This window comes from Pantherophis guttatus, chromosome 4 (genome assembly GCF_059756535.1).
Source record: "Pantherophis guttatus breed Tessera chromosome 4, ASM5975653v1, whole genome shotgun sequence".
Lineage (NCBI taxonomy): Eukaryota > Metazoa > Chordata > Lepidosauria > Squamata > Colubridae > Pantherophis > Pantherophis guttatus.
The window spans coordinates 58819429-58841518 of NC_142066.1; positions in this window are offsets into that span (position 1 = coordinate 58819429).

Sequence of the window (22090 nt, forward strand, 5' to 3'; positions counted from 1 at the left end):
CAAGATGTTATCTGCTTCCAATATGCCTAGGTATTTGTAACTGTCATCCTTTGCTAATGCTTTCACAATGCTTCTATTTCCCAGTTCTATTCCTTCTATTTTTTCCTCGCTGCATGGATAGTATAGCACATTTTTCAAGTCCAAAGTTCATTCTGATGTATCTGCTGAACAGTTGAACTGTGTTGAGTATTGATTCAAGTTAAGTGGTGCTTTTTGCACGCAGTTTTAAGTCATCCATGTATAGTAGATGGTTTATCTTGCCATGTTGGCCTGAGATTTGGTAGCCCAGTTTTGTGTTTCGTAGGATTATTGTCAGTAGGATTGATGTGATGTTGAACAGTAGTGGTGAAAGTGAGTCCCCTTGGAAGATTCCTCGTCTGATGTTGACTTCGCCAATGTTCTCCCCATTTGCTGTTAGAACTGTTTTCCATTTTTGCATATTTGCTTTCAAAAATGTACAAGATTTAAAAGAGAAGAACAAAATTGGGGCTGTTAAGCTTGGGGTTCATAGTTACAGAGTTACAAAGGCATTTTTTCCAGCTCATGAAATAACTGCTAGTATTATATTGCCTGGTCTAGAACAACCTTCCTGAAATATGTTAACTGCAGATGTGTTCAGGAAAATCATAACCTCATTGTTTAGTTCAATAGATAGGCAAGGTACACAATTAGAAAATCTGTGTTGGAACTTCTAGAAACGATTGATATCAGATCAATACAATTACTCTGAAAATGGAATCAAGATCCCAAATCATTTATACTTATTGTTATTTAATTTCCCAAGAGGAACCAAAATTTAGCAATAGCACTTAGACTTATATATTGCTTCACAGTGCTTTATAGCACTTTCTAAGTGATTTACAGAGTTCAGCCTATTGCCCCCAACAATCTGGGTCCTCATTTTACCCACCTCAGAAGGATGGAAGGCGGAGTCAACCTTCAGCCTGGTGAGATTCGAACTTGCTAAATTGCAGGCAGCTGGCAGTCAGCAAAAGTAGCCTGCAGTACTGCATTCTAACCACTGTGCCACTGTGGCTTTTAAACAAATCAAAGCCTTGCTCATGAAGTCTGTTCTTTAATAACTTACATTTACAGGCATATTCAACATTGCTTTGACATCTGTAATCCATTGAACACTTCAGTTCTGCGGAAAACTGACATGTTTTGCCGTAATTTGTTTTTCTAGTGAAATTATCAAGAATAGTTTTTTTCACGTTTAGGAACTGAGTATAGAAGGCAGAATCTTTGACATTTAAATTGTTTAACATTCAAGTTCTGACACAGTATTTTGGTTCCTTATAAAATGAATGTGTGTTAAGACTTAACATTTATGCTTTACTCAGGCTATGGTATAACAGCCAAAAGTGTAAGTTATTAAAGAATAGACCTCATGATTCTATTATTTGCTATTATTGTTGGACTTTATATCTTGCCAGCTGAAACTTACAAAATTTCAAAGAAATGGTTACTAAGAGATAATTCTGGCTAACTGATATCAATCATATCATGACTGATATTCAACTGGAAATGACCAAAAACTGAATAATAACGCTGATACCCCTATACCTAGGAAATATCTAAATGAACCGTTTCAAGATTATCTCTTTTCTACCAGGCATGTTGAACAGCAGTTAGGAGCTCAGATGCTTCTCTCTCTTTCATTCTTATGGGTCTTTATGCAATCAAGATGCTTTGCATATTTATACCTCACTGATATGCACCAACATTTTCTTATTATCATCATGAAAGCCTTGTTTCTTTTTATTTCTAAGTGAAAGTGATGCATAGTCATGACTGATGCTTAATTCCTAATTTGGTTTGTTCATTAGGGATCCCCCTCTTCTAGGTTCTTCTATTTCATCTTTGTCTCTTAGCTGAGGGAGCCAGTGTTGTCTGAAGACATTTCTGTGGTCATGTGACCAGCATGACTACATGCCAAGGTGCACAGAATACTGTTAACTTCCCACTGAAGTGGTACCTATTTATCTGCTTGCATTTGCATGCTTTTGAAATGCTAGGTGATCCTGAGCCAGGGCAAGTAATGAGAGTGCACCCCATTGTACAGCACTGGGTTTCAAACCTGGGCTATCAGCTTTTCAGCTGACAAGCTCAGCATCTTCAACCGCTGAGCCATCACACCCCTAAGAATAATGAATTATATTAAAATAAAATTAGGAAATTTTGATAGTCTAGTTTTTGAGAAGCAAAAAACACACCAGTTGTACATGGATGCATCATAATCATCCAGTGGAAGAAATTAGATGTTTCTTCACTCCAGAAGATAGGCTTAAGATACAGAAGGATCTTCGTTAGACAATTTGTCTAACAAAATGAAACTCAGTGGTGAAAAAAGTAAGATTCTACATTTAGGTAAGAAAAACAAAATGCACAGGTACAGTATATGTGGTACCTCACCCAACAGTAGTAACTGTGAGAGGGATCTTGGAGTTCTAGTGGACAATCATTTAAATATGAGCCAGCAGTGTGCTGCAGCTGCCAAAAAAGCCAACACAGTTCTAGGTTGCATAAACAGAGGGATAGAATCAAGATCACATGAAGTGTTAATACCACTTTATAATGTTTGGTAAGGCCACACTTGGAATACTGCATTCAGTTTTGGTCGCCCCGATGTTGAGACTCTAGAAAGAGTGCAGAGAAGAGCAACAAAAATGACTAGGGGACTGGAGGCTAAAACATATAAAGAATGACTGCTGGAACTGGGTAGTCTAGTCTGATGAAAAGAAGGACTAGGGGAGACATTATACCAGTGTTCCAATATCTCAGGGGTTGCCACAAAGGAGAGGGAGTCAAGCTATTCTCCAAAGCACCTGAGGGCAGGACAAGAAGCAATGGGTGGAAATTAATGAAGGAGAGAAGCAACCTAGAAATTTCCTGACAGTTAGAATAATTAATCAGTGGAACAACTTGCCTCCAGAAGTTGTAAATGCTTCAACACTGGAAGTTTTAAAGAAGAGATTGGATAACCATTTGTCTGAAATGGTATAGGTTTTCCTGCCTAAGCAGGGAATTGAACTAGAAGACCTCCAAGATCCCTTCCAACTCTGTTATTCTATTCTATTCTATTCTATTCTATTCTATTCTATTCTATTCTATTCTATTCTATTCTATTCTATTCTATTCTATTCCATTCCATTCCATTCCATTCCATTCCATTCCATTCCATTCCATTGAGAGTATCTTTACATCCCTTATTATCATGGTTTTCCCATTGTAGTTTTGCACTCCAGAAAGTTAAAGCCGTTCTGTCTGCTCTTCTTTTCTTTCTCTAATATGAGTTGAGTAGCAAATTTGCTTTTGCCATGATTCAATGTTTTAATATTAATCGTAAGTTATTTGTAAAAATCTTTACAGATTGTCATGGATTATGTCTATATATGCAGTCTTTGAAGTTGAACATGACTTGATGGCATATAATCAATCAATCAATCAATCAATCAACGCATAGATGGCTATCCCCTAAAACTGATCTTCTCCCTAAGTCAATTACTTCACATTCACTTCGTGTTTACTTCATTAGCCTAAGCACTAAATAAATAAAATAATTTTATGACAAATTACTTCTAAAACTAAAATCCTATGGCATTTCTGGACTCCTACATAAATGGATAGCTGCCTTCCTGTCAAACAGACAAGAAGTCATCAAAATAGGAAGCGCTCTATCAAATCCTATACATGTTAATAGTGGTGTTCCCCAAGGCAGTGTTTTAGATCCAACACTCTTCATACTTTACATAAATAACCTTTGCAATCATATTAAAAGCAGCTGTATTCTCTTCACTGATGATGTTAAACTATTCAACACCACCGACAATGCAACTACCCTTCAAAAAGACCTTGACTATGTGTCAGATTGGTCTAACAAGTGGCAACTTCAAATCTCAACCAACAAATGCTCTGTCTTGCACATTGGCAAAAAAAATCAAAATATAAAATACAAATTAGATGGACATGACCTTGCAAATGACCCTCACTCTGTCAAGGACCTTGGAGTACTCATTTCTAAAGATCTAAGTGCCAGAGCCCACTGAAACAAGATTGCCAAAAAGGCATTAAGAGTTGTAAACCTAATCTTGTGTAGTTTCTTCTCTGGTAATATTGTACTACTTAGAGCATAGAAAATATTTGCTAGACCAATTCTTGAATACAGCTCATCTGTCTGGAACCCGCACTGCATCGGACATAAATACAATCAAGACAGTCCAGGGATATTTTACAAGACAAGTCCTCCATTCCTCTATCCGCAATAAAATACCTTATGCCACCAGACTCCAAATTTTGGGCTTAGACAATTTAGAACTATGCTGACTTCAGTCTGATCTAAGCATAGTACATAAAATTATTTGCAACAATGTCCTACCTGTCAATGACTACTTCAGCTTCAACCACAATAATACATGAGCAAATAATAGATACAAACTCAAGGTAAACCGCTCCAAACTCAATTGCAGAAAATATGACTTCAGTAACAGAGTGGTCAATGCCTGGAATTGTCTCTAGTTTCTTCCCCAAACCTTAAACTGTCTACTGTTGACCTCACCCCATTCCTAATGTAAGGAGCATGCATAAGCGCACCAGCGTACCTACCATCCCTGTCCTAATATTCCTTTTTACTTATTCTTTTCATGTATTCAAATTATGTTTATACTTTTACCTCTTATCTTATATATGCTTGACAAAATAAATAAATTAATTAATTAAAAATTAAAAATTAAAATCTAAGCTGAACTTTCATCATGTGGTTTAGACCAGTGATGGCTAACCTTTTCCAGACCAAATGTCCAAAGCAGGCATGCAAATGTGTGTGCATGCCTGAATGTCCAAAATGCAATGCATGTGTGGCCCCGTGCATGGCTCCCCGGGCATGCACACCCGGCCCCTGCACGTGCTCCACCCCTGCACATACGCACACGGTCCTTTCACACACCGCATGCGCGATAGAGACCCAATGACCAGCTGGCTGGCAGGAGCCATGCGCACATGCGTGGTGGAGCTGAACTGGGGCGATGGCTTGCGTGCCCACAGAGAAGGTGCTGTATGCTACTTGTGGCACGCGTACCATAGGTTCGCCATCATGGGTCTAGACTAAAGGTAGACCATTTTTGATAATTTTGAAAAATTACTTTGCATTCACATGACAGAAATAGATTTAGAGATGATTGAGATCAGAATTTGAATGAATGCAGAATTTTTATCAGATTTAAAAGCTCAATTCCCTTGAGCCAGCAGAAAACTAGTACAACATTTGCAAAATAAGAATCCTGTGCTAGCTACAATCGTTAAAATAATAGTTTTAGCATTTTTGTTGATTTAAGTTCCATGTCCACAATATTCTGAGACATGTTTTCTCCCCACTGATGGATGAAACTCTCAACATTTTGGTGGGCACAAGTACAGATTAGAATTTGCTATGGTTTCTCAGTAATAACCAGCAAAATCTGGAATATCAAAGCCACTGTTTTTGTAATGAAGACACTGTTTTGCCATGCTTTTTAGATATCTTAATAGTGACTTCACCTAATTTCTTTGTCTTCTGAAATTTGCTAAATTTGAGTTGGAATTATAAGCTAAGAATTGCATCTGTTGTTTATCTGCCTGGATTCTATTAATATCTCAGGTTCATTATTTAAACAACACAAATTATTCGGATACATTTTTGGTAAAAACAAAAAAGCCTCCATTTTCTAGAATGTCTATGCTTTTTTTCAGGCTTGTCAGACCAGAGTTAAATCTTTATCCTTAAAACCCCTTCCTCTTCTTCTTTCCCATTTGGTTAGAATTACAAAGAGGAGTCAGCTGTTAGTGTGTGGCAGCTCATTGTATTCACAGTCACAAATATTTATCTAATGATTGAAATTACAGTAAATCAAAGATTCAGAACAGTTGCATAAACCTGTTGAAAGAACTACAGTGAAGCAACATTTCTTGCTTTACTGGCAGCCCTCTCACCCCAACACATATATAGTTGATATGCAGAATGGGTGATCTGATGATTGAGAAGTGATCCAGCAATAGCAATAGCACTTAAGCTTATATACCACTTCACAGTGCTTTATAGCCCTCTCTAAGCGGGTTTACAGAGTCAGCATATTGCTCCCAACAATTTGGGTCCTCATTTTACCTTCCTCGGAAGGATGGAAGGCTGAGTCAACCTTGAGGCTGGTGAGATTTGAACTGCCAAATTGCAGGTAGTCGGCAGTCAGCAGAAGTAGCCTGCACTACTGCACTCTAACCACTGCACCACCGTGGCTCCAGCAGTTCCCAACTGCTGTTAGGTACATATAAAACTATCAAGTTCTATCATATTGTGATATCTATCAATGCAGTAAGGTGGGACAAACAATTAAAACATCAATGTATATAAAAGTCATGCATATCTTTTCTCAGGCAATGGACAATCAGCTACTGGATGTGGCTTACTTCTTGTCTGTGATAAAGTGTTTTCACTAGTCTAGGCTGGCTGTGTCTGGTAATTTGTCAAGCCCAGCTGAGAAGTCAAGCTAATCTATGAAGAATCAAATGTTCTGTAGCTTATTTCCAAAATCTGGTGAAAAAGCCTGATAGATGACCTTACATGGGAAAGCAGAAATGACCCCCCACTACAGATTCCCTGCCAGCAATCGAAACAAGCCTTTTAATACCTAGTTTGAATTTATCAATCTTTACCAGGCACTCCACTCACATCCCAATCTGCAATTTGGAGAGTTATTTTAAAGCAACTCTGGGCGATGCAAACCATAAGATTATTTGTATAGTAATGGATATCCTGTTTCAGGAACAAATTCCAATAGCTGTGCTCTCCTTTTCCTCCCTCTACAAATTTTTTTTAAAAAAGGTGGGTGAGGGGGGGCGGGTAAGGAGACTGCCTTAAACCTCAAGGAAAAGAGTGTGATCAATAAGTAATGGGTTTATCCAGCTCCTGTGGATCAGCTGAAAGTGCCACCATCTGCATCAAGGATGTCAAACTCAAGGCCGGTGGGTTGGATCCAGCCTGCGGAGTGCTTAGATCTGGCCCACCGGGCCACCCTGGAAACAGTGAAGGACCAGTCTGCGGTACTTCTGGCAGAAAAAACAGGCTCCCGAGCTCCGTTTCCGGTTGCAAAGGCCTCCTGTAACCCTCTGGCAGAGGCCATCTCAGCTGAAAATGGAGCTCAGGAGCCCATTTTTGCTGGCAGAGCGCTCGTGCCACCACAGGCACCAACATGAGTGACATTGAGCTGGCCACACCCACCCTGGCCATGCTCTTCCCCCCCTCCCGAGGTCAAACACAACCCTGATGTGGCCCTCAATTAAATTGAGTTTGACGCTGCTGAACTACATGAAGACCAAAGTTGTCCTTCCATTTTTACCTGTTAATGATTGCTGTCATCTTGAGAAAAGTAAAACTGGCATTAAGATCAATTAAGATTCTCTCAGTCTTAATTAATGAAGGCCTGCAGATGAAGGCAAAAATAATGGGACCCAGGGAAGAATAAAGGGGGAAAGTCCGTATCTCTCAAAATAAATGATCTTTGGTCCTGGCCAAAAAAAACCATATTAACTTACTTTGTTTAATGATGGCATGAGAGAATGAGGAAGGGAGGAAGACTATGAAGTTCAAAATTGTTCTCACCTGAAGATCTTAATGCAAATTGGGTGGATAGCCAAATATATGGTATATGAAACCCTGTGAAATTATCCAGCTGAAACTCAGTAGCAAAATTGTCATCTTTCTATTATGGACTTTTAGTAAAGCTAACTATTTAAATAAACAGGAAATGATAATTTTCTGAAAAAAGAAAAAACTATAAAGGTTTGTCAATTCCCCAAACCAAAAAGATGAAACTATTTTGCTTCAATTATTAGATATATATCCATATGACCCTTAAATCATTTTTTTTTCTCCTTTTGAAGTCTGTGTAGATTCTTAGTCATCCAGGTCATAGTTGTCTCAAAGGTGTTTTTTCTTCAAAAGGAACTGGATTGTTTTTTCCTCGAGGAAAAGAAGAAAACATTTCACTTCTCATCCAAGAAGCTTCATTATTTCTGAGGATGGGAGGATGAAAGAATAGCAGTGGTGGGTTGCTCCAGTTTGCCCCAGTTTGGGCGAACCGGTAGCAGCGGTGGGAGGCTCCGCCCACCCACCCAGACACTCTGTACATGCGCAGAAGCACTGCATGCTACCGATAGCGAACTGGTAGTGCCGGGATTTGAAACCTACTACTGAAGAATAGGTACCGACAGTTGAGACCAACCCAACTTACATATACACTTTAAACCCAAAAATATACTAAGGCAGAACTTTTTGGTTGAAAATCCTCCTGAACTTTTCAGATATTCCTACCAGAAAAAGCTGAAAAACTCAGGATTATTTTCAACCAACACAACATACATGTATATTTTAAACTCAAAACTATACTATGGCAGAAGCTTGTCCACCCCAAGGATAAAACATCAGATACAAACTGAGTAATATGATATACGCAATACTACACAGTGAGTCATGTGCAACAAAACAACCACTTCACAAGCACATGACACAACATCTTTATCTTTCTTTATCTTTATTTGATTTATATACCGCCCTACTCCCGAAGGACTCAGGGCGGTGAACAGCCAAATAATGAAATACATAAATACAAAATTTAAAAAACAGAATAAAACCGAATTAAACAAATTTGGCCCAGACAGATTTAAAACACCCCAATCATTTAAAAACAGATTAAAATTTACGTATTAAAAGAGAAAAAGGGGGAAAAGATTAGGCCAGGCCCGCCTGGTGGAATAAAAAGGTCTTGAGAGCATGGTGGAAGGTGCGCAGATCCGGGATCCTCCGTATCTCCGGGGGGAGCTCATTCCAGATAGTAGGTGCCCCCACAGAGAAGGCTCTCCCCCTGGGGGCCACCAGTCAACATTGTTTGGCCAACAGCACCCGGAGGAGCCCCTCTCTATGAGAGCGTACCGGCCGGTGGGAGGCTATTGGTGGTAGTAGGCGGTCCCGTAAGTAACCAGGTCCTAAGCCATGGAGCGCTCTAAAGGTGGTAACCAAAACCTTGAAGGGCACCTGGAAGACCACCGGGAGCCAGTGCAGCTCGCACAGGAAAGGTGTTACATGGGAACGCCATGTAACATAAGAGATCAAATCCATCAAGACAAGATTCAGCAACCCATCTGTATTTGAAAGGCAAAGGTCATTCTTTTGAAGATTGCAAACTCCACATTTTGAAATAGGACCATTATTTTAAAAGAGGAGTAAAAGAAACCGTCTATGTTAGAATTGAACACCCTCCTTCAACAGAGAGGGAGGGATAAGACACTACCTATCTCCAGTTTACAACACAGTCTTTGCAACAGTTCCAAGAAGATTCTGCAACCAATTGCATTCTGATTCAGGTGACCCTGAGGGCACAGATAAACCCCCAAATGGCCTCAAGAGCTCTCTGGGAGAGTGTAATGACCAGATGACTTTCTATTCCCCCTTCCACCATCCATCTTTTCCTTCCCTCTCCCACCATCCTATCAGAACCTATCCTTCCATCCCCTCACACCATCCAATTTCAAGTGCCAGTACCCATTCTTCCATCCTCCCACCATCAGAACTGATGAAGCTTCTTGGATGAGAAATGAAATGTTTTCTTCTTCTTCTTCAAGAAAAAAACAGCCCAGTTGTCTTTTGAAGAAGAAGGAGGGGGGGGGGGACTATACCTTTGAGATGTTTTTGAAGTGTAGCAATTTTTGCTGCAGATGTTGAAATGAACTATGATAATCAAGGTCACTGAGTTTAGACTTTTTGCTTTTTGGTGTGAGAGGCTATATATTTCAAAATGTAATAGCTGTCAAATAAGTGAATTCCCCTTGCAACTAAATTGATTTTAATAGACTTCACAACAAGCCAACTTTTTAAAAGGATCCTTAAAGAGTATATTTGGGGAATATTTTTATTTATTTTTGATAAGATGACATATATACTTGGTATTTAAATAACACAGCTAATCCTACTAGCCTTGGTTATTTTTGTTATTTAAAAGACTTCATAACAGACTAGGGATTCAATTTTTCTAGTAGAAATTTGCACTGGGGCAAATTAGATGTGATGGCAATTTCATGAACATGCCTTGGCTGCTTTTCTTTTTCATGAAATCATAGCTCCATCAGAACCTCAGCTTTGGCAAAAATGGAATTCTTCCTCCCATCTAGACTGCATGTGGAATGTGCTAATTGCCCAGGGCTGAGGAGAGTTTTCACTTCCTTCTTGAGGTTAATATTATGACTAATATTAACCTCAGAAAGGAAGTGGAAAACTCTCATCACCTCCTGGGCAATCAAGGTCAGGTTCTTTAAATTAAAGAATTTAATTTAAAATCCATAGAATTAAAGTAATTCTAAGAATTAAGGCCTCCCTCTTTCAGGATCTCACTGCAGGCCTGTTTTCCTATAATCACTGCTAAGTAAGTAAAGAAGAAATAAGCAGGCAAGGCCATTCTTCTAATGATCTTCAGTCTTAGTCATGAAATTTATGTCGTAATACTTAAAACTATTAGTAAGAAAAGTAGTAGCAGAAAAATACAATAAATATGGCCTCTCTACATAACAAAAAAAAGGAAGCGCTCTGACCTTATGAAAAGCACATCATATCCAAGCATCCTTGATCAGAACAGCATTAAATAATCCAAGCAATACCTGATAAATAAATCTCCGCAAATTCTCTTTTGGTAGATCATATTTTTCAAATGAAAGCTCATTCTCCCGCCCTCCTTTGTGAGCATTGCCTTGGTTTGAATTACTGAGCACTTATAATAAATCATTGCCCTTGGACACTTGTTCAAAATCCTGCACGTTTTCCCTATTCTTTGTAATATCCTAGTTGCCTAGAATATTTTAAACTGCAATACCCTCTCTTGACAATGGAGGCTGGACTCATATGGCAAAAGACAAGTACCTAACTGAATTATAGACCACTTGTGAGAATAATTTATCTTCAAAAGCTCATATGGAACAATAGTACTGCAGATAATCTTAAATTGATTTTTTTCACAAACATTTATTTATTTCAATGTATATAGCTGCCCGTCTCACTTATGTGTCACTGGATGGCCTTACAATTATATTCCCAATTATAAAATACTATTCTTAGGTTTATTGGAGCCTTTAATGATTTGTTTAATTACAAAAACTCCACATAGGGAAAGAAAAGAATTCTTCTGAAGGCACCATTTTTTTTTCATTATAGAGGCAATTTAGGGTTGATTTTCAAATGGAAAATGCATGAAGAGGAATTGTTAAGAAGCCTCCCCATTTCTTCTTCATGTTGTCCTTCTTCTTCTTCCAAGTAGGATAACGATATTAGTTGCCTGGGAAGGAAATATCCAAAAAGCAACCTGGGACTGAATGAAATACGTAGTGTGAACAAAAAAAAAAAAAAAAAAAAAGACAGTGATCAATTTCAAAATACAGAGCAGAAATCTTGAAAACACTTGTTTTGAAAGAAAAAACCACATTGGCAAGCTGAAGATAATTTGCTGAATCACCTTTTATCTTCCTGTCTTGTCATCAGCTTAGGGTTGACAAGCTCAGCGTCTTGAAGCTTTTCTAGACCACGTGCGTCATAAGCATTACTCTGCAGAGCATTTCGTGTGATGTTCTGTGCAATCATTGCCTTGTGGGGCATCATTTCCTGTGCTTGAGCAGCACACACGATAAACCAGGGGGAAGGTTATGCACGCATTTGTTACTTATTTACTTGCTTCTGTGTAGAAGAGTCCTAGCTGCTCTGCAGCTTAGAAACAACAATGGATACCATTTAATATAAAGTATATACAAAATCATACAAAATCATGAAATCATCAATACATAGCAGCAACAGGCCCCAGTTAAATAGAACCATTAGCACTGCCTTTTCTAAAACGAGCAAAACAGTAGTTCAGACGCACCTCTTTTGGGTTGGTGTAGCTACATTTCAGCAGAATAGAATAGAATATCTGTTGTTCTCCACACGTACTTGATGATGGTGGGGAGAAAGATCAGGTTCTTTGTGGAAGGGCCAGTTTCCCCAGACATGTTGGGAATATATCTCCTGGCTATGCTTGATGGGAATTTGAGGAACTTGACTTTCAACACTAGGAGGGCAATAGGTTCAAACCCAAAGAGGCTTGGGTGTATAGGATTTTAACTTCAATACATCTGATGGGCACCATGTTGGGAGAAGTCTTTTTTGAATTCCTGTAGTTAATATAACAACAACAACAAAAAGGGTTGATAAGATTTATAACAGTTAAAAATTCTATGGTAAGGTTTTTTTCAATTAATTTGTATTTCAGTGGGTTTTTACCAAAGCAAAAACAATACAGATTTAAAGAAAAAAGAACAAAAAAAAGTGATAAGTAAATAGGAAAAAAAGACAAGAAAAACGACAAGAAAAGAAAGAGAAAAATGTTAAAAGATATAAAGACATCACTTCTATCTTCTTTACAGTAGTTATAAATAGAGTTTTATATTTTATCCTTTCTCAAAAGTTACATTAGGACTTCCTATTCTATCCATTCTGATAATCAAACCCATAAATCACAACTTTATTTTTTTGCCATTTTCAGCAAAAACCCCATAGAGACTTTCCATCCACTGGCAAATGTAGTTGTATTTTCTTTAAACAAGAAAGCTGTTTTATGCAAATTTCTGTAAATGTTCTTCTTCACCAATCATTCCTGCATTGTAGGTATTTCAGAGTCTTTCCATCTTTGGCCATATAATAATCTTGCTAAAAATTCCATGGTAAGATTTTACTTCCATTTAAACAACCAACAGCTAGTCTAAGTTATAACAAGACAAGAATATACAATGGCAATAAATATCAATATTTTGTTAAAACAAAATGAGAATTCAAAGTGAAATAAAGTTGTCAAGAAAAAAATTATTTCAGTAAATGCTGTTTGGAAAACTTATTTTTATTTACATTTTAATTTAAACTTGAAACAGATTATAATAGGAAATACCTTACAGTAAATTTTTTAAAAATCAAGATAACAAAGCAAAACTTAATAAATTGAACCTAGGTAGATTGGGAAAAGTTTTGCTTCAGCAGCTTTCAGAAGGTGTTAGTAGGAGTAGCCCTGAATTCTAAGTGGGAATAATTCCATAAGGCCCCAGTTGCAGCTGAGTGACAGAGGCTCCTGGCTTCCATTCCCCTTACTTCACAAAAGTGGGGAATGATCACATGGAAGAACAGATCAATTCGGATAGGATGACACAGTCCTGAATTTCCAGATATGTCAAGTATAAAATAAATGAGTTTGTTGGGTAGCCTTGGGAAATGCTTGGCGCTGGAAGCAGAAACATCAGTGGTGGGTTGCTACTGATTCTCCCTGATTCTTGTGAACCGGTAGTGGAAATTTTGAATAGTTCGGAGAACTGGTAAATACCACCTCTGCCTGGCCTCGCCCCCAATCTATTCGCTGCCTCCCGAGTCCCAGCTGACTGGCTAGAAGGAAAAAAACTGTTTAAAGTCTTGCTGTGGCACTTCAAAGGGCTGCCTTACAGCTGATCAGCAATAAAAGGCAGTGTGGTGGTAGACCAGTGTGCTCCAAAAACAAATAGGTAGACTGGAATGCTCCAAAAACAAATAGGTAGACCGGTACGTCTCTGCAAGCAGTTAAAAGCCTGGTAGACCAGTACCTCTGTTAAATCCTAAAGAACTGTCACATGACCATCAAACCACACCCACAGAATAAGTCACACCCACAGAACCGGTAGTAAAAAATTTTAAAACCCACCCCTGAGAAACATGGCAAAATATTACACACACACACATATATGTGTATGTGTATGTGCATGTGTATGTGTATGTATATGTGTATATATATGTGTGTATATATATATATATATTTATATATAAAGTTTCACTGAGCAGAAGCTTGTAAAAAAAGTTATGCCCAGCAGCTTCTTCTCAATTATCTAAGATTACCTGTTCTGTTCCAGTTGTTTAGTAAACTTTACTAAGCACCACACAGCATAGCCTGCCTTCTGTAATGCACTTGCCTCAAGCAAAACCTCAGATACTATCTGAAAAGTGTCCATCATTGTGAAAGGAGGTGATTATTCCCCTTATGCGGAACTATCAGACAGTTTAAGGCTTCAGGAAGTGGGAGGCACGTGTGTCTCAACTGTCCAAACTCCAGTAGGAAGACTTGATAACATTTTAAATATGGTAATGTTATGGTAATGTTAAAAATGTGATAATTTTTTTAAAGCAAAGCTAAAAACTGAGCAGAATATTTATCTCTACAGTAGAGTGACATTACTTTTGAAACCAAGCCAGATCCTCAGTCATGTTTAGTAATTCAGTAGTTAAAACATTTTTGGAATTCCAATCTAATCTTCAATGCTCTTAGAATTTTGCAGAGCAAATTATGTTATAGGGTTTTTTTAATCAATAGTCCGAGGGCTATCACTTTTCATTCAAATGTAACAATTAGTTTGCTAATTCAAGGGGGGGGGGGAAATGATCACACTTAAATAATTTTCTGATAATCTAAAAAGAAAGGAAATCAGCATGCTATTGTTGACTGAAGATCTTGCAATTATTAACAAAATAGAGTTGTTAATATAGCGAAGAATAATATATGTGGCTCATGACACTGAGGTTAGTAAGAATCAGTGCCAAATTTAAATTATTATTTAGTCTTTTCATAAATCTTTTTAATAAGATGATAACAATACCTCACATTGGAGCAGCTAAGGGTGGGGTATTTCTTTCCCAATCACCACTTTCTGGAATTAACCCCAAAGAAGGAGGTAAATCAACACACCACCACTCACTCCCAATCCTCTGAGTCAGTCCAGAAGTTTTCCATGGTCAATGGCATCAAAAGCCATTGAGAAGTCAGGTAAAACATGGGTGGACACACCACCACTGTCCTCCCTATATCAGAGATCATCCAAAAAGACAATCAGTGCCATTTCTACTCCATACCCAAGTCTGAAACATGACTGAAAAGGATCTAATCTGCTTCCTTCAGGGTTTTCTGAAGCTGTTGTGCAAACATCTTCTTAACTACATTCCCTCAAAAAAAAAAGTGGGGGGGGGGCAGTGAGTACTGGGCAAAAGTTGTCCAGTATTGAAATGATAGCTTCTTGAGGAGGGGGTGAACCAGGGTCTCCTAAAGAGCTAAAGGAATAACTCCTTCATTCAAAGAAGAATTAATCACTGCTAGGACAAACTCACATGACACATACACACCCTGGGTAACTTTCACAAACCAGGATGGACATGGATCTGAAGAGCAAAAAGTTCATAGTTTTAAGGACACTGTCCATTTCTTCATGTTCAACAAGTACAAACTATTCCCAGATAATTGGGCAAGATTCCATCTTAGACATCTCCTTCAGACTTGCAACAAGGCCAGCATCCATCTGCGAGCAAATCCAAGCAATTTTGTTGGACAGGTGCAGAGCAAATTTGTCTGCATGTTCCTGTTAAAAGTTCATGTCACCTAAAACATATCTACAGGGTGGCAATCTATTCCACAATTTATGTGCCTTTTAGTATGGGATTAAATAGAAAGAAATGTTTTAAACATTATGAAGATAGATATTTTAATATATTGGCATGATTGAAAGAATTATGTAGCTAATTCATTAAATCAAAGGAAGGTTCATTTTTCTCATACATTTCTCTAGATTAAAGAGATGAGGATTGGTTATAATTAATATAATTTGGGTGAAAAAAGTCAGGATTCTCACACAGAATCCTGACATGTTCTCATATGTTTCTGTGTATAGACCTTTCTATAGGAGAATAGAAAAACTATTTTCTTCCAGAATTCTTATTTGCGATTCTTGAGGAAGCCTCAGTGTCCAACATTTTTTGCGGCTATAAAAACCACAATTAGACATATCCTGGATCATGCTGGAAATCAAGCATAATTATATTGAAAAGGGAATTGCTTAAGATGATACATAAATTTGCAATTATGGCTCACGTGTATTTTTATCTACTATGCATACCAAATGTATGAGAGTTGTCTTACAGAATAGATTTGAATGTAGAGTGGCTATGAATATATACTGTATCATTGACTATGAGTAGTTATCTTCAATAGCAGTTCCCTTCCTCATGCCAAACTTGATGGTCTTTGGTCCATTATTTAGGTCAGCAAATTTTGGCTAAACGAAAGAGTGATTGCAGCATAACTATGGGATTTTCTGGATTTGCATAATAAAATTATTTCATTAATTCAAACAGGAAAATTTTCCAAATATTCAAAAAAGAGTTTCATATGTGTCATATTGGGTGTTATAGTTAGCAATTTATCTATTGAAGGAGAGGATGGGGAAGAAAAAGGAATTGACCCATTAACCCTCTTCCACACTCCTACTAAAGGGAACTTTGAACAGGGTGTAAAAAAAAGAATTTATTCCTTAAACTACTGCCTCTCAACCTTAGCAGCTTTATAATCTCTGGACTTCAAGTCCTAGAATTCTTGTCCCCACATCTTAATGTTATGGCTGAGAAACATGTCCTTAAAATATAATACAGGTGGTTTGAGGTAGATGTGAGAAAAGAAATGACTGTATAGCAAAACATTGCTTTATCAAGTAAATTGAAACTTGCCTGAAGGACAGTGCTCAGAATTAAGGCTGACAGTTGTGAACCCGAAGCACAAAGGGGAGGGTCTGGAAGGAAAAGTGTCCTCGTGGCCAGGGGTGGGCTTCAAAAATTTTAGCAAGGGATTCTCTGCCTGGTTGCCGGGTGGGCGTGGCCATGGTAGGCATGGCCTAGTTGGCCTCCTGCACCATGGCAGGGGGACATTTTTGCCTTCCCTGGACTCCTCGAGCCTCGGGAAGGGTGAAAACAGCCTGCCCAGGCTCCAGAGACCCTTCTTCCTGAACTTCTGGTAGGCCTGTTTTTCATCCTCCCCAAGCCTCCGTGCATGCCCTGCACTTACCTACATCCAAAACTGGCCGCATGGAGACTCCTGGGAGGTACGGGATAGGACGGGGAGGGCCAGCCAGGCATGAGATTTGGAGGTTCTCCAAACTGCACAGAATCTTAGCTAGAGGTTCTCCCGAACCCCTGTGAACCCCCAGCAGCCTACCCCTGCTCGTGGCCTGAACCTTTTATGAAGCCTTCTGCCTGTAGTTCCCAAGCCATGCTCCTGTTCCAGGTTGCAACGTTTTTTCCTGACCCTCCACATGCAATACCAAAACCAGTGGTTTCATCATTATTTGACAAAATCATTGGGGAGGTTCTCCAATTATGCATATCTTTAAATGCTTTAAATGATAAAGAGAAGGCATGAGTTTTCAGAACATTTTGTCCACCCATAGTCAAGGCAGGTAGGCAGCTTTCATGCAGTAACAACCTCTCATATGAAAATATAAGAATTAAACAATTGCTGTTGTTGTTTAGTTGCTAAGTTGTGACTGACTCTTTGCGACCCCGTGGACCATGGGCCAGGCCCCCCTGTCTTCCACTGTCTCCCAGAGTTTGCCCAAATTCAGATTCATTGTGTTGAACCTGAAGAGGATACAATAATTCTTAATATTAATAATAGAATACAATAATACTTGGTACCATTCTTTCCTATGAAACAACAAATAGCATTATTGCACATTAGAGAGTGAAAAAGAAAGATGTCATATAGTAGGTTGGAGGTTCAGAAGTTGGCATAAATAGAAAGAAAACATATTCTGAACATAATTTTCTGTCATGCTGTCTCATCATATAAATCAATATTGTTTATTGCTAGTATTCCCAATTTGATTCATGCAGACCTTATATTTAATAGGCTCTTTGCCACCTATTTTACATATATTTTAGATATTATTTTAATGTCAAAATATTAAAATGAAGCTGGCACAATGCCAGCAAGCACTAGCCTCCTTTCCTATTCCCATGCATACCTCTGGATTTCACATACACTTCATAGATAGTTTTTGGAGCCACCTCCTTGACTTCTGGTAAATGTGTATTTTGCAACTAGGTGCATTCATTCTGTAAGCTGTTGTGTGAATGGAGAAACCTTCACCTAGAGCAGCTACTTCCTTAAAGTTACCAACTCAAAGTGCTTTCCAAATATGTTAATTGTGCCCAATGGCTCCAAAAGGCTAGTCAATTGTTTACTTTTTTAAATTTTAAATTTGGGATAAATTTTCCTAGTTTCAACCAGATGTATTTGTAAAATTGTTTAATATGCTAAAAGTAAACTTACAGAAAATAAAAATAATGGTAGAATACCAATGCGCATGGCATCTTAATTAGTAACAGCTTCATTTATATTATCATGTTGATCGGGAATTTAAGAAACACGATCTGATTCTGTAGGTAATCAAATAGGGATGTAGGTTTTAGGAGTTCCTTTCCTTCATTCTATTAATGTTGGCCAATGCACCTGAAATTTGAGGAAAGGCTGGCACACCCATAATAAAAATTAAGGAGTGCCTAGTCTGAGGCTCTGAAAATTGACACACCTTTCCATACAGGTTGTTCTTTTCCTTCTTCTGTTGGAGCCCAGAGCTAAGTCTCGATGTTACTGATGAAACTTTGGGAAGCTTTGAGATTAGGAAAGATCTGCCTTAGGGAAGGAAGTACTTCTGATTCAGGGAGAAAAATACAGTCATTCCTTGTCAGCCACTGTATACCTGACAGCTTACTTAGAAAACTGTCCTTTCACCAAAAGGGGGAAGGGGCAAAACAAAAAAAATACAAAGAAGCTGAGAACTTCAACATGACAATAGCAGACCTATGTGTCAACTTGAGATCGAATGCTATGTTCGTGCAAAGCAAGGCAAACACAATAGAAAAGCCATCCATCAAAGGGGAAACTTTTGAGTGGAAGCAAAAGTTAAAAATAAGATCACCAGAAAGAAAAGCACCTGGGGCACATTTTTTTTAAAAAAAATGATAATGACAATTAGATGCAGAGGGAGGGGCACAACTATGCTCCTACTGTGATTTCATTCACCCATTTCTACTTCTCTTACCATATGTTGACTTCAGGGGTGGGTTTCACTTAGCTTTGCTACCGGTTTGCTCGTGCTTGTGTGCTCACTTCGCTTGCGCATGCACAGAAGCTTCTGCGCATACACAGATTATATTTGACGACATCCAGGCGGGTGGGCAGAGCCTCCTGCTGCTGCTGTTACCAGTTCGCCCAAACCGGGGTGAACTGGTAGCAACCCACCACTGGTTTACTTAGTAGGAATCAAGTTAACTCATCCATAGTTGGTTTAATTCTTATCAAGCTGTGGAGAGGAGATAAAAGATCACAACTAACAAGAGAGGAATAAGAAGAAATAAATCTAACTTAGACTTTCTTTCAATGAAAGAAATTGGAACTAAGGTGATCTCTTAATGAAAGAGATTTTTTTTAATGTGACATTTTATGGAAAGTAAGATTAAATGGGGATTTTGTCTTCAGAGGACATTTACATTTACATGTTATCTAAATATGGAAATTCCGTTTGCTATAGATTCCAGCCAGTTATTATTCTGGAATTTGAACTGGGACTTAAAAACAGTTCTGGCAAATCAAAAGTAATTAAAAAATAATAAGACAATAATTTTATTTATTTATCCCCCCCACCCTTTTCAAGATGGCTGCTGCTTGGTAACGTTTTCTTTTTTCTCTTACCGATGATCGTCTGATTTCACTGCTAAAGCTGGTTCTTTGACAGTGCTGCTCCCTGGTTTTGTATGGGAGCACTTAGGAATGACCCAAGATGACTTTTGGACAATTTTGGACCCACTGGGGAAAGGGGGCCTTAAAGATTCTAATTCCCTCTTGTCGGGTTTGAAAAGTCACTGGGCGTATCCACCTTCCTATTAAGCATTTCGTTTTCTAAGCATGCCGGAATTTTAACTTTCACTTTTTGACTTATTTCTTTCTTTAAAAGTTTATCAGTGGTTGAATGCTGGTTTATTTCAATCCTTGCTGGACTCTATTTGCTTTTTCTCTCTTTTCTTTCTGATATTATCCTTGTTTTGGATAATATCTGTCCCTTCCATATGGAAAGTATGGCAATGTTTGGGGAGCTGGTGACGAGATATTAAACTCTCACCACTGGATTCTATATTTTTTGAATTTGCAAAATACCTGGAGTTTATTTCTATTGAATTTTTCTTATAATGTTAGATTGAAATATAGAAAAAAAAATATTTTTTCTACCCTGATTAAATTCCACAGATTAAAATGATTGGACAGTGTCTGAAATATAAGAAAGAAGGGTGGGAAAATATGCAGCTTCTAGCTGGTTTTCACTTACATAAACTTGATCAAACTTTAATGAATCTTCAAAAAATGTTACAACCTGAAGCTTTATCTTTGGATAAAGATACACAAAAGGACTTTGATCCACTTCCAGAAGAACCAGTGAAGTGGATTTCATTTGTTGTTCAGAAGTTTACGTTTAAACCTGTATGCTTCTCCAATATCACGGCCTCAGCTGGAAGAGAGGGAGACAAATTCCTTTCTTCTACGAAGATAGAGGGAAACTGGATAGATTTGTTATGGTTAACTGGTAATTACTTTTGCTTGCACTCTGACTCTAGATAGACATATTCTGGAAACTGAATGTATTACACTTAAATAACAATTGGCAAGAGAGGATATTAAGAAACAGACATGGATTTTTGACTCAGGACAATTTATTTATAACTTTTGGAATGATCCAGGGTAGTTAAGATACCATGGTAATTTTCTATGAGTGGGTTACAATAACAGTTTGTTAACAGAATGGTTTGAAACTTCAATTTTGTTGTTTTACTATTATTGTTTTTCCTGTTAACTACTTTGTCACCAATATAACAAATAGAAGACAGTTCAACAAGTTGCTAATAGATTTAGTAGTTTAAAAAAGGGGAAGTGGGCTTGTTTCACAAGGAATGGGAACTAATTAGTAGTAATATATTAATTAATATTCAATTAGAAGGCATAATATATGTATAAGGTGAGGTTTTTTAGATGCACCCTTTTTTAGTTCTGACTGTTCTGTCTTTTGTGCTTTCCCCCCCCCCTTTTTTTCCCTTTATGTCTTTTTGGATTTTTACTGAGTTTTATATTTTAACTTTGTGCTGAATAAAATCAAATAAAAATTTTAAAAAATAATTTTATTTATTTTTTTCAAATTTATATAGCCAAAGAAAACAAGTTACTCTGGGTGGCATACAACAAAGCCAAAAATATTAATAAATAACTGATAATAATTAAAAGCATTAAATCTATAAAAACACCTAAAAATGAAATAATAGGTAAAAGGATATTATTATTATTATTATTATTATTATTATTATTATTATTATTATTATTATTATTATGGAGTGTTTGTTCACAACAAACAGTATGATAAAACAAAACATATAACACGTCTCTTAGATTATTACATATTAGCAGAACCAAACAAAAGACAAATTATTTATGATTCTATTGTGAATTTATGATAGTACGCTACTTTCAGGTGTCCAAATTAATCTTTTTTTCATTGCTTTGTCATGAAGTTTCCTCTCTTATCTTCACCTGAAATTGTGTTCCCCAACTTTTATTGAACTTTTCAAAGGAAGGACAAGCGATTTTGATATCTTTCCTTTTCCTCAAAATTTCTACAAACCTCATCTCATCCCTGGTCTGCATTCCCTCAGTCCTGAATATTCATCCTTTACTTCTTGTATTGTTAAATCCACTTTCTTTTAGCATGAAGCACGCATTAGGATAATATTGGTTAATGTCAGAAACATTCTTAATTTCAAGAAATAGGCATGGGAAAGTTGCACCTGACAATTTATGACAAAAAACATTGCGGAGAAAGAAATTTAAAAAATCATTGGTAGTCAGTGCTGTGAAATTATGCTGCCTGGGATAACAGCTAGAAAGCATTTGTGAAATAAGAAAGAGAAATTTGATTAAACATGGGCTAGAAATTATTTTAAAATATAATTTTGTTTAGGTTGTGATTTACCATTCTTGTATCTTTCAGTGAATAGCAAACCTTTTCTAAGAAATGAAATTTTTTTTCAGTCAACTTGATTGGAGTTTAAATTTTTGCATTGTTCTGTTTTATATACCACCATGAATCGAAACTCTCATTAGATGAACTGTTACAT